A 12,608-nucleotide genomic window follows, 5' to 3' on the forward strand; every position below is an offset into this window, starting at 1 on the left:
CTCATTATTGGTACAGTCATGTGAATTTTTAAGACTGTTGTCAAATTTGGAGAAATTGTTATCAAGTTTCATTCATATAGGAGGTGTAAAATCTGGAAAAATTTTCCACAGACTACCTTTGGCTCCACACATTTTGAATCTTTGTTTCTCCTCCACTACCCACATACTCTCAGTGTTAGGCTCTGTAAAAAGTGTTCTTGTATGTGTTCTCGTCCGTGTTGAAAGCTGGGTAGGGAGGCACAGGGGCCAGTGGGACTTTCTCTGGAAGCCCCTCCTCCCCAGGACAGCTATTAATAGCCTACCTATTCAAGGAAGTGACTGCAAACCACATAAATAAATCTCACTGAACCCAAATTAAAAGTATCCACAAGTCAAATTTCCCTAAGCCCAGTCCCAAAATCCCCATGGCCACTCCGACATCCAATGGGGGGGTGGGAGTGGTGGATGGGGGGGAAGGAGGCAGGGATCAGAGTGGAAAGAGACAGGAGTCTTAACTAACTGTAGTTAAAATATCTCTTTTTTTCTTTTTTTGTGAGGAAGATCAGCTCTGAGCTAACATCCATGCTAATCCTCCTCTTTTTGCTGAGGAAGACCAGCTCTGCGCTAACATCTATTGCCAATCCTCCTCCTTTTTTTCCCCCAAAGCCCCAGCAGATAGTTGTACGTCATAGTTGCACATCCTTCTAGTTGCTGTATGTGGGACGCGGCCTCAGCATGGCCGGAGAAGCGGTGCGTCGGTGTGCGCCCGGGATCAAACCGGGCCGTCAGTAGCAGAGCGCGTGCACTCAACCGCTAAGCCCCAGGGCCGGCCCTAGTTAAAATATCTTTTGCGAATTTTACAAAGCCACACAACCACGTGAATTCATGTTTTACCTTGAGCCTTCCCGAAGCCTTAGGAGGAAGCTGGGTAAGTGAGCAGCCCTTAGCTCAAGCTGCCTTCGCTTCACAGTAAAAGCCACCTCTGGGCTCCCTAGTTTTTTATGCCCTTAGTCTCCCGCTAACCACCACTGAAAAATCATGCATGAGCTCTTCAAGTACTTCAGTCTTCCACCCACTCCCCATAATCACGGTCACGGAGATTGTCAAACATACTGTGGAGGATGGAGACAGAGCAGTGTTTATTAGGCACAGACATCAGGTGCCGGGGTAGGTGGTTTTTGCACATGTTCGTGCATTTATTTCTCACAGCAACACTGAGAAATATTCCTCCCACGTTCAGATTAGGAAATAGGCTGTTACCAACCCAGGACCCGCTCCCTGAAGCACTTACTCTTTCTACTCTCAGTGGCTGCTTCCTACAGTCTTTTTCCTACTATAATAAAGTAACACCTACTCATTACAGAAAACATTTTCAGTATAGAGAAGTAGAGGGAATTAAAAAAAAAAGTTACCTATAGTCGCATTATCTAGACACAACCATAGTAAGATTTTGGTATATTTCCATGTTTTATGGAACATAAAAATACTCCTGAAACATCAGGAATTTACTATCTCATAGTTGTGACGGCTAGAAGTCCCAGACCATGGTGTCAGTCAGGTTGGTTCCTTCTGAGGCTATGAGGGAGAATGTATTCCAGGCCTCTCTCCTAGCTTCTGGTGGTTTGCTGGTAATCTTGGGCCTAACACCAAATCTCTGTCTTTATCTTCACAGTGTGTTGTCCCCGTGGGTGGGTCTGTGTCCAAACTTCCCCTTCTTAAAAGGACACCAGGGGCCGGCCCAGTGGCTTAGCGGTTAAGTGTGCGCGCTCCGCTACTGGCAGCCCGGGTTCGGATCCCGGGCGCGCACCGACGCACCACTTCTCCGGCCATGCTGAGGCCGCGTCCCACATGCAGCAACTAGAAGAATGTACAACTATCTACTGGGGGGCTTTGGGGAAAAAAAGGAGGAGGATTGGCAATAGATGTTAGCTCAGAGCCGGTCTTCCTCAGTGAAAAAAGAGGAGGATTAGCACGGATGTTTGCTCACGGCTGATCTCCCTCACAAAAAAAAAAAAAAAAAAGGACACCAATCATATTGGATTCGGGGCCCACCCGACTCCAGTATCACCTCATTCTGATTTCACTAAATACATGTGCAAAGACCCTATTTCCAAATAAGGTCACATTTTGAGGTACTGAGGGTTAGGACTTCAACATAGAAATTTAGGGGGGACAAAATTCAACCCATAACATCCTCCCAAAACCTATGAGCCAAAGAAAACCAATGTTAGAAATTTATTACTAGGTAGTATTTTAAAATGGCCACAAATTCTTTTGACACTCTTCTCAATGAAAGTGGGGTTTACGGCCCCTTTCCTCGAGCCTGGGCAAGCTGGCAATTGCCCTGCCCAGTGTTCCTTCAAGTCATCACAGCCCAGGCACCAGACAGGGGAGTGGAAGAGCTTTCAGATGTTTCAAGCCACCAGCTATCAAGACATTCCCAGTTTGAGTCTCACCAGCTGAGGTCCCAGACCATCCCCACTGTACCCTGTTCTAACTCCTGACCCACAGAACCTGGGAGCATAAGAAAATGGTTATTGTTTAAGCCTCCCAATTCTGGGGGAGCTAGCTACACAGCAATAGTAACTAGAAATGTTATGATTCTTAGTCTGTTTTCTGTGCCTTTAACAATCTCTCTCTTACTGAAGTGAGTCACTAACTTCTTAGATAAAAAGGAAATGATAAATCATTTATCTAATTCTGAGATTTTCTTTGAGAGACAGAAAAACAGAGAAGCTACATTTCTAAACATTAGCATCATATGTACGTAATGAATATGCTGATTCCAAACATAGGAAACACAGGGACATTCACAAGTCCCAGGTGGAAGAAGAGAGAAAGTGAAGCTTAAGGACTCAACGGCTGCTAATGCACGCTTTACTAGTTGCCCAATTAAAAGTACCACAAATCAGGCAAACATCAGGGTTTTAAAGATGCAGAAAATATGTGAGGCTCTTGGAGATGAAAATGATCAGTTTGCTGCACTATTCAGCTCTTGCTTTGAGAAAAGGGGAGAGTTTAGTTCTTCTGGCATTGAATCCCAACCAGGTAAATAGCCACTATTAACAGACACTGGAACCAAATCAGTTTTAAGTGGTCATCAAACATGACTGTTCCTCTGAAACATGAGGTATAGCACATGGTGCAAGAAATACATTTTCTGGGAAATGGGAGTAGCCTCGGGAGGAACAGTTCAGGGAAGATCTGCAGCCCAAGCTTCATCCCCATGCTGGAGAACTGACCAGACCACACGAAGGCCAATGGAACACCTGCATTTTGGTCCAAAGTGAGTAAGGTTGATCTTATAAGTCCTTGTGGATCATAATTTTCTCATTACTGAGTTTCTCATTTTGACCACTCTTTCAGGTAGCAGAAGTCTTCGAGTATTTTTTAATGAGGGGCAGGATGGTGCAAGGCCTTGCAAATCTGAAAGGTATGCTATTTTCTTGAAAGACAATGGACTTAGTTGGGTATGAGGTTGTTCCCAACATTTTCCCCAATTAGATGTTGTTTAATTGTCTTCTGATCTTGGGTGTTGCAGAAAAGTCTAAGGCGGTGGGATTTTTATGCTTGCATTTCTTTTTGCCTGAATGTTCATAAGATCTGTTTCTATATCCTTGTTATATAAAAATGTTGCCATTAGTTTTTCTTGGAATGTGGTGAACCCCTTTGATGTTTGTATTCAAGTACTTTTTCAATTTGGGAAACACTTGTTAAATTCAGTCTTTACTTGTTGCTTCTATTTCCCCATAGGAACATAAGTCTTAGGTTGAATTGTTATCCCCATCTATCACCTCCCATGCTGGGTCAATATTTTTAATCCTTTCCTCCAGATTCTGGGAACATTTCTCAGGATGGTTCTTTAAATCACTGATCTGACATTCAACAACATTCCCTAGAAGGTGGATTTGAATTCTGTTATTGCATCTTTAATCTCCTTTTAATCATTTATTTCTTGATACTCCCTGCCTCATACTCTGCTTCAGACACACTGAGCTCTCAATGCTTCAAAATTCCAGGACTCTCTCACCTCTAGGGCTTCACACGCAGTATTCTTTCCCCCAGAACACTCTGCCCCCTCACTTCACCTGGCAAACTCTTACAATTTCGTGTGGTCTGAGTGTCAGCACCCATTCACACAGGAAACTTGCCATGACTCTGCAGTATGGCTCAGGGTCCTTGTGCTCCTCCCGCACCCTGGCCCCCCCGACTATCACACAGCTCCCACCAGACTGTAAGTGCCTGCTCCCGTCTGCTACCCCACTACACTTGTGAGGGCAAGACCCATGGTAATTTTATTTATCATTCTATTCTCAGCCCCAGCACAATTCCTGACACTCAAAAAGTATTTTTGCCTAGAATATTACTCCCTTTTTTTACTCTCAAGAACTCTTCTCCTTACGGCTTTCTGCTCTCAATCATGGGTGGTGCATGTCTTCACGGACGACGAACAGTCTGACTTCTAGAGACGTCTTCCCCTGACTGTTCAAATGCATGCTCCTTTACTCCTATTTGACAGCATTTGTTCATAGACTTCATGTTTCTCCTCTTCCTCCTCATTCTCATCCTCCAATAAAGGAAATAAATCCAAACCTGATGTTTGCCAACAGATACAGCAACATAACTGTCCCTGGCCTCACTCTGTCTACCTGGGTGCATTTTAAATTTCCTTCTCAAGCTAAAACAGACTGCTCTGCACAACCCCTGTCCTCTCTCCTCTTGTTTATATCTACCGTGCTCCTCTAGACAGAAAGGGGAAGACCCTGTCCCTGCTGCCATAGGTATGTAGTTAGAACTTGGAAGAAATTCCCACTTCAGTCAATGCCATTTTAAACCAGGAGTCTCCAATACTGTCTTTTTAAGCAAATGACAGGGGCAAGGATATTATTAGATAATTTCTGGAAGTATCCTTGAACATACTTTAGAAGCCCTAGTTATGTCCTATATATTGTATTAGAGTTTCTTATCGAAGAGATCTAAATATTTAAGAATATTCACAAACAGCTGAAACATATATGCAATAAAGCACAAGTCTACCAATGTTATCAATGTTTCCAGACACCAGGTAAGCTGTATGGAGAAGAGGGAGACACCAGCCTCCCAGGAAAGGGAATGGTCTCTAGTTTCGAGAGGTTTCCCTATTGGCAGGCAGGGAACTTAACTGCCAGTGTCTCCATCTCCAGGATTTCAATATAATCTCAGGGCTGGGAAGAGACTCCATTCATTCAATATAAGAAAGTTTATAAAAACTTGCTTCTGCTGCCTGGTAAGGGAATTCAGGACAGGAAAATTTATTTTCAGATAAAATCTCACAGATGACTAAAGTGACCTGTGATTGAATAATGCATATGCAGAAAAAAAAATTCAGTAATGGTTCTATTTAAGATTTTTTGTTAAAAGCAATTAGCATATTTGTTGGAGTTTAAAAGAAGTTAAATATATATAACTAGCAAGTGCCCCTTATAATATTGTGATACATATGTTCCTGAGGAGTTAAGTAAAAATAGGTTTAAAATTAACATATATTCCAAATCAGAATGTCTTTTAAAAGAATACCATTGTGAAATGTTTTAAATGAAGATTCCTTTTGTAAAAAAATTATATCTAGCTTTTCTATGGTAAATTTTCATTTTTAAAAAATGTCTCATTTCTTTAAATTAGGTACATCTATCCCTTTATCTTAACCCTCTATCTTAACCCTTTATCACGTCAACTTATTGAGGAAAAAGATAATAATGCAATACTGCCTAATTTAAAAAGACAAAGACATGTAGACTCAAGGATATTAGGCTGTTTCAGAACATTTGGATTTTACTTTTTAAAATTTGAAGGTTAGTATTAACTGACAACGGCTTTCATAAATTCGAAATTCATATTCTCTTCACCAAAATGAAAGTAATTCTATAGTATTTACATCTCCAGCTCTGGCTTCTCACCTTCTCAACCTCTAGGATGTTGTCACGTGGATGTCCTACAACTTTCACAATATCAAAATGTTCCCTATTAGGTGGAGGAACCAAGTTGGAGTCAAAGAGAATAAAGACATCAGACAGAAGCAAAGAGGAAAGCAAGGGGTGTGCACATTGCCGTCATTCAAATCCCTGATTCCAGTGACACCCAAAGCCCCTCTTCCTTCCCTCCCCACAACACCGCCATCCCTAAAGTCATAGGAGGTACCTTATATATGTCAAAACATTCCCTGCTTGCCAAGCAAGTTCAGACTGGGTTCCTACCATCTGCAACCGAGAGTCTTCACTAATACTTAAACTGCTGAATGTAGTATCTATATTGCTGTAACACTGGGCATAAATAATTTTTATAAAAATTGGGTTTTTTTAAATTTATTTATTTATTTGCAGGGGAAGATTTACCCTTTGCTAACATCTGTTGCCAATCTTCCTCCTTTTCTCCCCCCCAAAGCCCCAGTACCTAGCTGTGTATTGTTGTAAGTCCTTCTAGTTCTTCTATTTGAGTTGCCACCAGAGCATGGCTACCGAAAAATGAGTGGTGTGGTTCTGTGACTGGGAACCGAACCTGGGCTGCCAAAGCAGAGCACGCCAAACTTTAACCACTAGGCCATCAGGGCTGGCTCTAAAAATTGTTTTAAACCTTGCATTTACACAGCACTTCGCAATTTTCTAAACACTGTTATATGCACTATCTCTTTTGATACATAAAAATAATTGGGTGAGATGGGTAAAGAAGCAACTCTCTCTATTTTAAAATAATGACAAAAGACAAAGAATCAATAGGACAAAGAATCATTTAGATTGTTGCCTGAGGTCACACAGCTAGTAAGTGCAAAACTGAAGTTGAACCAAGTCTTCCAACTCCAAATCCAGGGCTCTAAATATAGAATTTGGGTCTTCTGATTCCTAGCCGAGTGTTCAATGTGTCCATTTAAATCTATGCAAGTATGTCAAATATTCTAGAGAGGTTGGCTCTTAAAAGGAAACCTTTCCACAATGTACATAACTACCTTCTAATTGATCTATTTTGAATACGTGATTTTTTTAAAATAGTATTTTCTTAATGCAAAGTATACTTGTGCTGCAATTATTTTACTTACTAAAAGCTAATAAAGAAGTAGTGACACCTTGTGGCAAAAGCTTATTAATTCATGTGCTACTACCACCCATTTTTAGTTGAAAGACTTGTCCAAAGGCCTTATGCACTTCGCTAAGTAGTTAAGACAACAGCAAAACCTCCGCAAAGAATCGTCTATGGTTATAGACTCGACTTCTCATAACCAGATCTCTCCTCAAATTACTCTACTTGGGCGTCAGTCCCCACCACTCCACAGAAACTGCTGTTATTGTCAGGTTCACAGATGACTTCCATGTTGGTAAACCTGGTGGTTACTTCTCAGTTCTCATCTTACTTAACTTCTCGTTATATTTGACCAGGTTGACCCCACTGCTCCTGAAACCCTTGGTTTCAACAAGACCACATTGTTTCCCTTCGACCTGTCAAGTCTGTAAAGCCCTCTAAACGCTCATGAGTACCAAATTTATATCGCTAGCCCCAACGTTTCCACTGAACTCCAGAGTCACATCTCCAACCTACGAACTCAACACATCCATTGTGTCCAATGGTATCTGAAAATTAACATGCCCAAAATAGAACTCTTGATTTTCCACTCCTTCCACCCAGTTGACTGCATCTCACTAAATGGCATGTTATCATGTCATTTTGCTCAAGCCACAAACTTAGTGGTCATCCTTTATTCCTCTATTCCTCCCCCTCCATAATCAATCAATATGTTATCTAAATTCATTCTCCAAAATATCCCAATACACCCCTTCTCTCCATTGTCCCTACTATCATCCTAACTCAAGCCACAAAGTTTCTCTGAGCAGCAACACCTTCCTGATTAGTTTCTTACTCTTTACTTCTTATAAGCCATTCTTCACATAAGAATTGATGATCTTTGTAAAAGATAACTCAGATCAAATCATCCCCCCACCTTAAAACCCTTGAATGGCTCCCCATAATCCAAACTCCTCCCCATCCTACAAGGCTCCACATGATTTAACTCTTAACTACCTCTAAAAACTCACTTCCAACCACTCCCGCTTGCTCTCCATGTCCTAGCCACACTGGCCTTCCTCCTTTTGCTTAAACATGACAACCTTGCCACTGCCTTCGGGACAGTGCCCTAGCTCCTCCCCCTGCCTGTGCTGCTCTCCCCCCAGGACCCGATGTGGTGGGCTCCTTATGTCACATAGGTCTCAAGCTAAGCATGACCCTCTCAGGCCTTTTCCATGACGGAATCTAAAGCAGCCACTCAGGCACTCCCTACCAGAACACCCTGCTTTGTTTTCATCGTAGCTTTTATCACGCCCTGACGTTTTCTTCTTTCTTTCTTATTTGCCTATTATCTGCCTCCCTCCGCTACGACGAAAGCTCCATCTCTCCCTAGGTCTTACAACGTGCCTAATACGAGGAAGGTGCTTGATGTTTGTTCAATAATGAACTGTCATAAGTTCTCTCTTGCATTTTCTTATCTACGCTTAGAAATATTTCTGATAAAGGAAAAGCACAAATCATAGACACAGAGGTAGACAATACCATAGTTTGTGCAGCGAGACTCCAAGGGGTCAGCTTTGCTGGGAAAAAAAGTACCAGGAGAAACTAACAAGATCTGAGACTAGAAAAACAAGCAGTAACCAGACAGTGAAGGACTTATAGCATATTTAAGGAGCTTGAACTCACAAGGCAAAGTGGTTGTAGAAATATTTGAGGGGGGGACTAGCATGATCAGAGTTGCAGTTCAGTTACACCGTTCTGTGGTTGCAAAGAAGATCCAACTGAGGCTGTATGGATCAGGTCCAACACTGGTAAGAACAGTAAGGATGCAAAGAAGAGGACTCAGAATAAAGAAACATTTAGGAGGTAAAATGGGCAGGACTTGGTGATTATTTGGGATATAGAGAATGAGAGAGAGAGAAACACAGCAAAAGAGGTTGAGGGGTGGGAAGATACTCAGCACCATAAGCTGATATTTTAATGCATAGGTTCTAGAATCAGACAGATAGAGGTTTAAATCTTGGTTCTGACATTTAGTTGCTGTATAACTTTGATAAGTTACATTCTCTTTAAGCTTCAGTTCCCTTGAAAGTTAAGTAGAAATAATATAAGAACCTACCTCACAGGGTCACTGTAAGAACTAAACGAAACCATGTGTGTAAAGTGCTTAGCATAGTGTCTGCTACATTGGAAATACCCATTTGTTATTAAGGAATTTAAAAATTATTATCAATCTACCTGCATCTGTGGTCATTTGGCTACCTTTTCTCCTATTACTATGGATGAACTGTGCATGCTTCTATGCAAGGCCAACCCCTCTACTTGTGCACAAGAGCCCATCCCTTCTTGCCTATATCATTCTATCAACTCTTCCGTCTCTCTCTACTCAATCACTCCTGTAAACATATATATATATATATTTATTTATAGTCATTTCTTCCATTAAAAAAATATAAAACCTTCTCTTGACCCAACTTCCCTCTAGCTACCACCCTACACTTTCCTTTTCCTTTGCAGCAAACCTCCCTGAGTCACAAATTTCTCTCCTCCCATTCTCTTCTGAATCCATTATAACTGACCTTTCTCCTCCATAACTCCACTGAAGGTGTCCTTTTCTAGATCACCAATGATCCAGTGTTGCTAGATCCAATGTTCACATCGTGCTTGACCCATGAATAGTATTAGACACTGTTGATTACTTCCTTCTCCTTGAAACGCTTTCAACACTTGACTCCCAGTGACCAGACTTTCTGCATTTTCTCCCATCTCTCTGGCCATTCTTTTTCAGTCTCCTTTGCTGGTTATTCCTCATCTTTCCAACCTCTAAATATTACTCTCAAGGGCTCATCTCTCCTCTCTCTACACTCCCTTGGTAATCTCATCAAGTCTCATGGCTTTAAATATCATCTATATGCCCATCTCTCGTTCCCCTGAAATCCAACTGCCTACTCAACATCTCCACTTGGATGATGAACACGCCTCCCAAGCTTAATGTGCCCCAAACTGAGCTTCTAATGCTCCCCCCAAAATCTGGTCCTCCTCAGCGTTCCTTGTATCAGTAAGTGGAAACTCCATTCTTAGCACAGCTTCTAGCTATGACTGAGTAGCTTGAATCAGACCAACCCTCCTACAGGAATAACTATAAAAGCTGAAAAGAAAAATAAAAACAAAAACCACACAGGCTATTTGAAGGCATTGGAGAGCAACTAAACCAGTGAGGACATGAAGAATTGGGATTCCAAGAAGAAGGAAAATACACAATAATATAGAACTTCTCCATTGCTTTTTCTCCTGGGGCATTTGCTGAGTTTCTGAGCAGAGCATTTAGGGGAAAGCAGACAGCAGTCATCTAGAAGCGTCAGGAGTCTTTCAGACCTGAGGAGATAAAAATTTGAGTTGAGAACTGCAGGACTTGAAGGGACAAGATCCCAGACAAAGGGGGATCAAAAAGAAGTAAGCCTGACAGTTTTCTTGGCTTTTATCCCTAAAGCATTTGCTGAATTCTAAGCTGCAAGAGCACTAGAAATCAAGAAACTAAGCAGCTGCTAAGGGGCTAAAAAGCTAACAGACCTTTCAACAATCTCACAGAGCTGGGAATACACAAAGTGGAGTTCAAGGTTCCCCAAAGATGGGGACCTGTCAGAAAGCCCAGGTTTTCTGTTGAGATTCATAAAGGCCTATGCTCTGGAATAAGGGCAAACCAGAAAGTGATCAACCTTCCCCAAGCCTTAATGCTTGATTAAAGGTCATCTGCTCCCACTCTAACTGCCAGCTGGAATAAAATTAACCCTCTGGAGAAAAAGAACATCAGCCAGAGCACCTCTGCAATTTTTTCTACACAATGTCCAACATTTAATCAAAAACCTTAGTGTGATCTTTTACGCCTTTCTTTCTCTAGTGCCCCACTTCTAATCCATCTGTTTCTACCTTCAAAATAGATCCAGGGGGCTGGGCCCATGGCTTAGTGGTTAAGTGTGTGCACTCCGCTGCTGGCGGCCCGGGGTTCAGATCCCGGGCGCGCACCGACACACCGCTTCTCCGGCCATGCTGAGGCCGCGTCCCACATACAGCAACTAGAAGGATGTGCAGCTATGACACACAACTATCTAGTGGGGCTTTGGGGGAAAAAAATAAATTAAAAAAAAATTTAAAAAAAAATAGATCCAGGATCATCTCTCTGACCCCTTCTCACCCCTCGACCGCCTCATTCCTGATCCAAGCCACTCTCAGCCAGACTTACCGGGTAAGAGCCTTCTATGTGGTCTTTCTGCTTCTGCTTTTGCCCCACTCCAGTCTATTCTCAACCCAACCAGAACAGAAATGCTTTTTAAAAAATCAAACTATGTCAAGCTTCAAATTCAAAACCCTCAGGGGCTTTTAACCTCAGAGTAAAAGTTAGTGTTTACACTGACCTACAAGGCGCAAGGATCTGAACTCACTACCTCTGTGACTTCATCTCCTAATACTCTCCTCTTTGCTCACGTGGCTCCGCCCACCCTAGCCTCCTTACTCTGATCCTTGAACACACCTGGTTTATACCTGCCTTAGAACCATGCACCAGCTGTTTCCTGGAATGTTAGTGTCTCAAATTTCATTTTCTCAAATTTCATTTGAGAAAATCTTTCACGTCTTTACTCAAATGTCACCTTCCCTGACCAATCTAAAATTTCTAGGGCCCCCCTCCACCTCTGACACCTAGCCTTCTTCTCCGCTTTATTTTTCTCCTTAGCTCTTATAATCATCTAAATATATATTTTACTCACTTACAGTTCTCCAAGTACACCTCGGTTTTTGAGGATTTGATGAAGCCATTCTGAATGCACTTCCTCCAAGATCCTCACCAGTCAAAATACTATCAGGCATCAAACACAATTTAAATGTCATTTTCTCCTCTAGCCCTTTCATAAATTACCTCAAAATTAAGTGATCAGACCTAAAATCTTCATGCAGTGCTTTTACCTCTAGCGTTGACCACACATCTTTATGTTAGTGTCATTTATACAATACCTACACCTGCTTCAGACCACAAGCTTCACTGCACAGGGTCTACATCTTAATATAATGGCTTATCATAAGCCATTATACGGTTCAAAGAATTTGACATTTGTAAGCACTTTTCATCCTCATTACAAACCCTAAGAGATAAATTTTATTACCCGCTTTTGCAGATTAGGAAAATGAAGCACAAAAGCATTAATTTGCTGGAGGTTACCGGGCTACTGCATTGCAGAATCTGGATTCAAAGCCAGGCAGCACTTAGCTGATGGAAGGAGTAAATGCAAATCCAAATGCAAATAACTGATCACACAGGCAATACGCGCACTTCACTCACACAAGCTACAATATTTTTAACATTGCTAATAGTAAAACCAAAGCATCTGCGTTTCTGAGCGCAGACCCACCCCTGATGCTTCATCTTTCAGAGCCTGGGGCCTGACAGATTAAGGTATAGGGTGCCTAAAAGAAAGAGTCAACAAAGCGCCCACCCCTTTCCCAAAATGAGACGTCACTGGGGCGGTCCTTGTCGCTGCGTGCCCCCAAGGGTCCTCCGAGGTGCCAAGCAACACCGCGGTCTGCATAGAAGGCAGGCGGGAAATGCA

This window comes from Ceratotherium simum, chromosome 38 (genome assembly GCF_057802395.1).
Source record: "Ceratotherium simum simum isolate JZ-2026a chromosome 38, ASM5780239v1, whole genome shotgun sequence".
Classification (NCBI taxonomy): domain Eukaryota; kingdom Metazoa; phylum Chordata; class Mammalia; order Perissodactyla; family Rhinocerotidae; genus Ceratotherium; species Ceratotherium simum.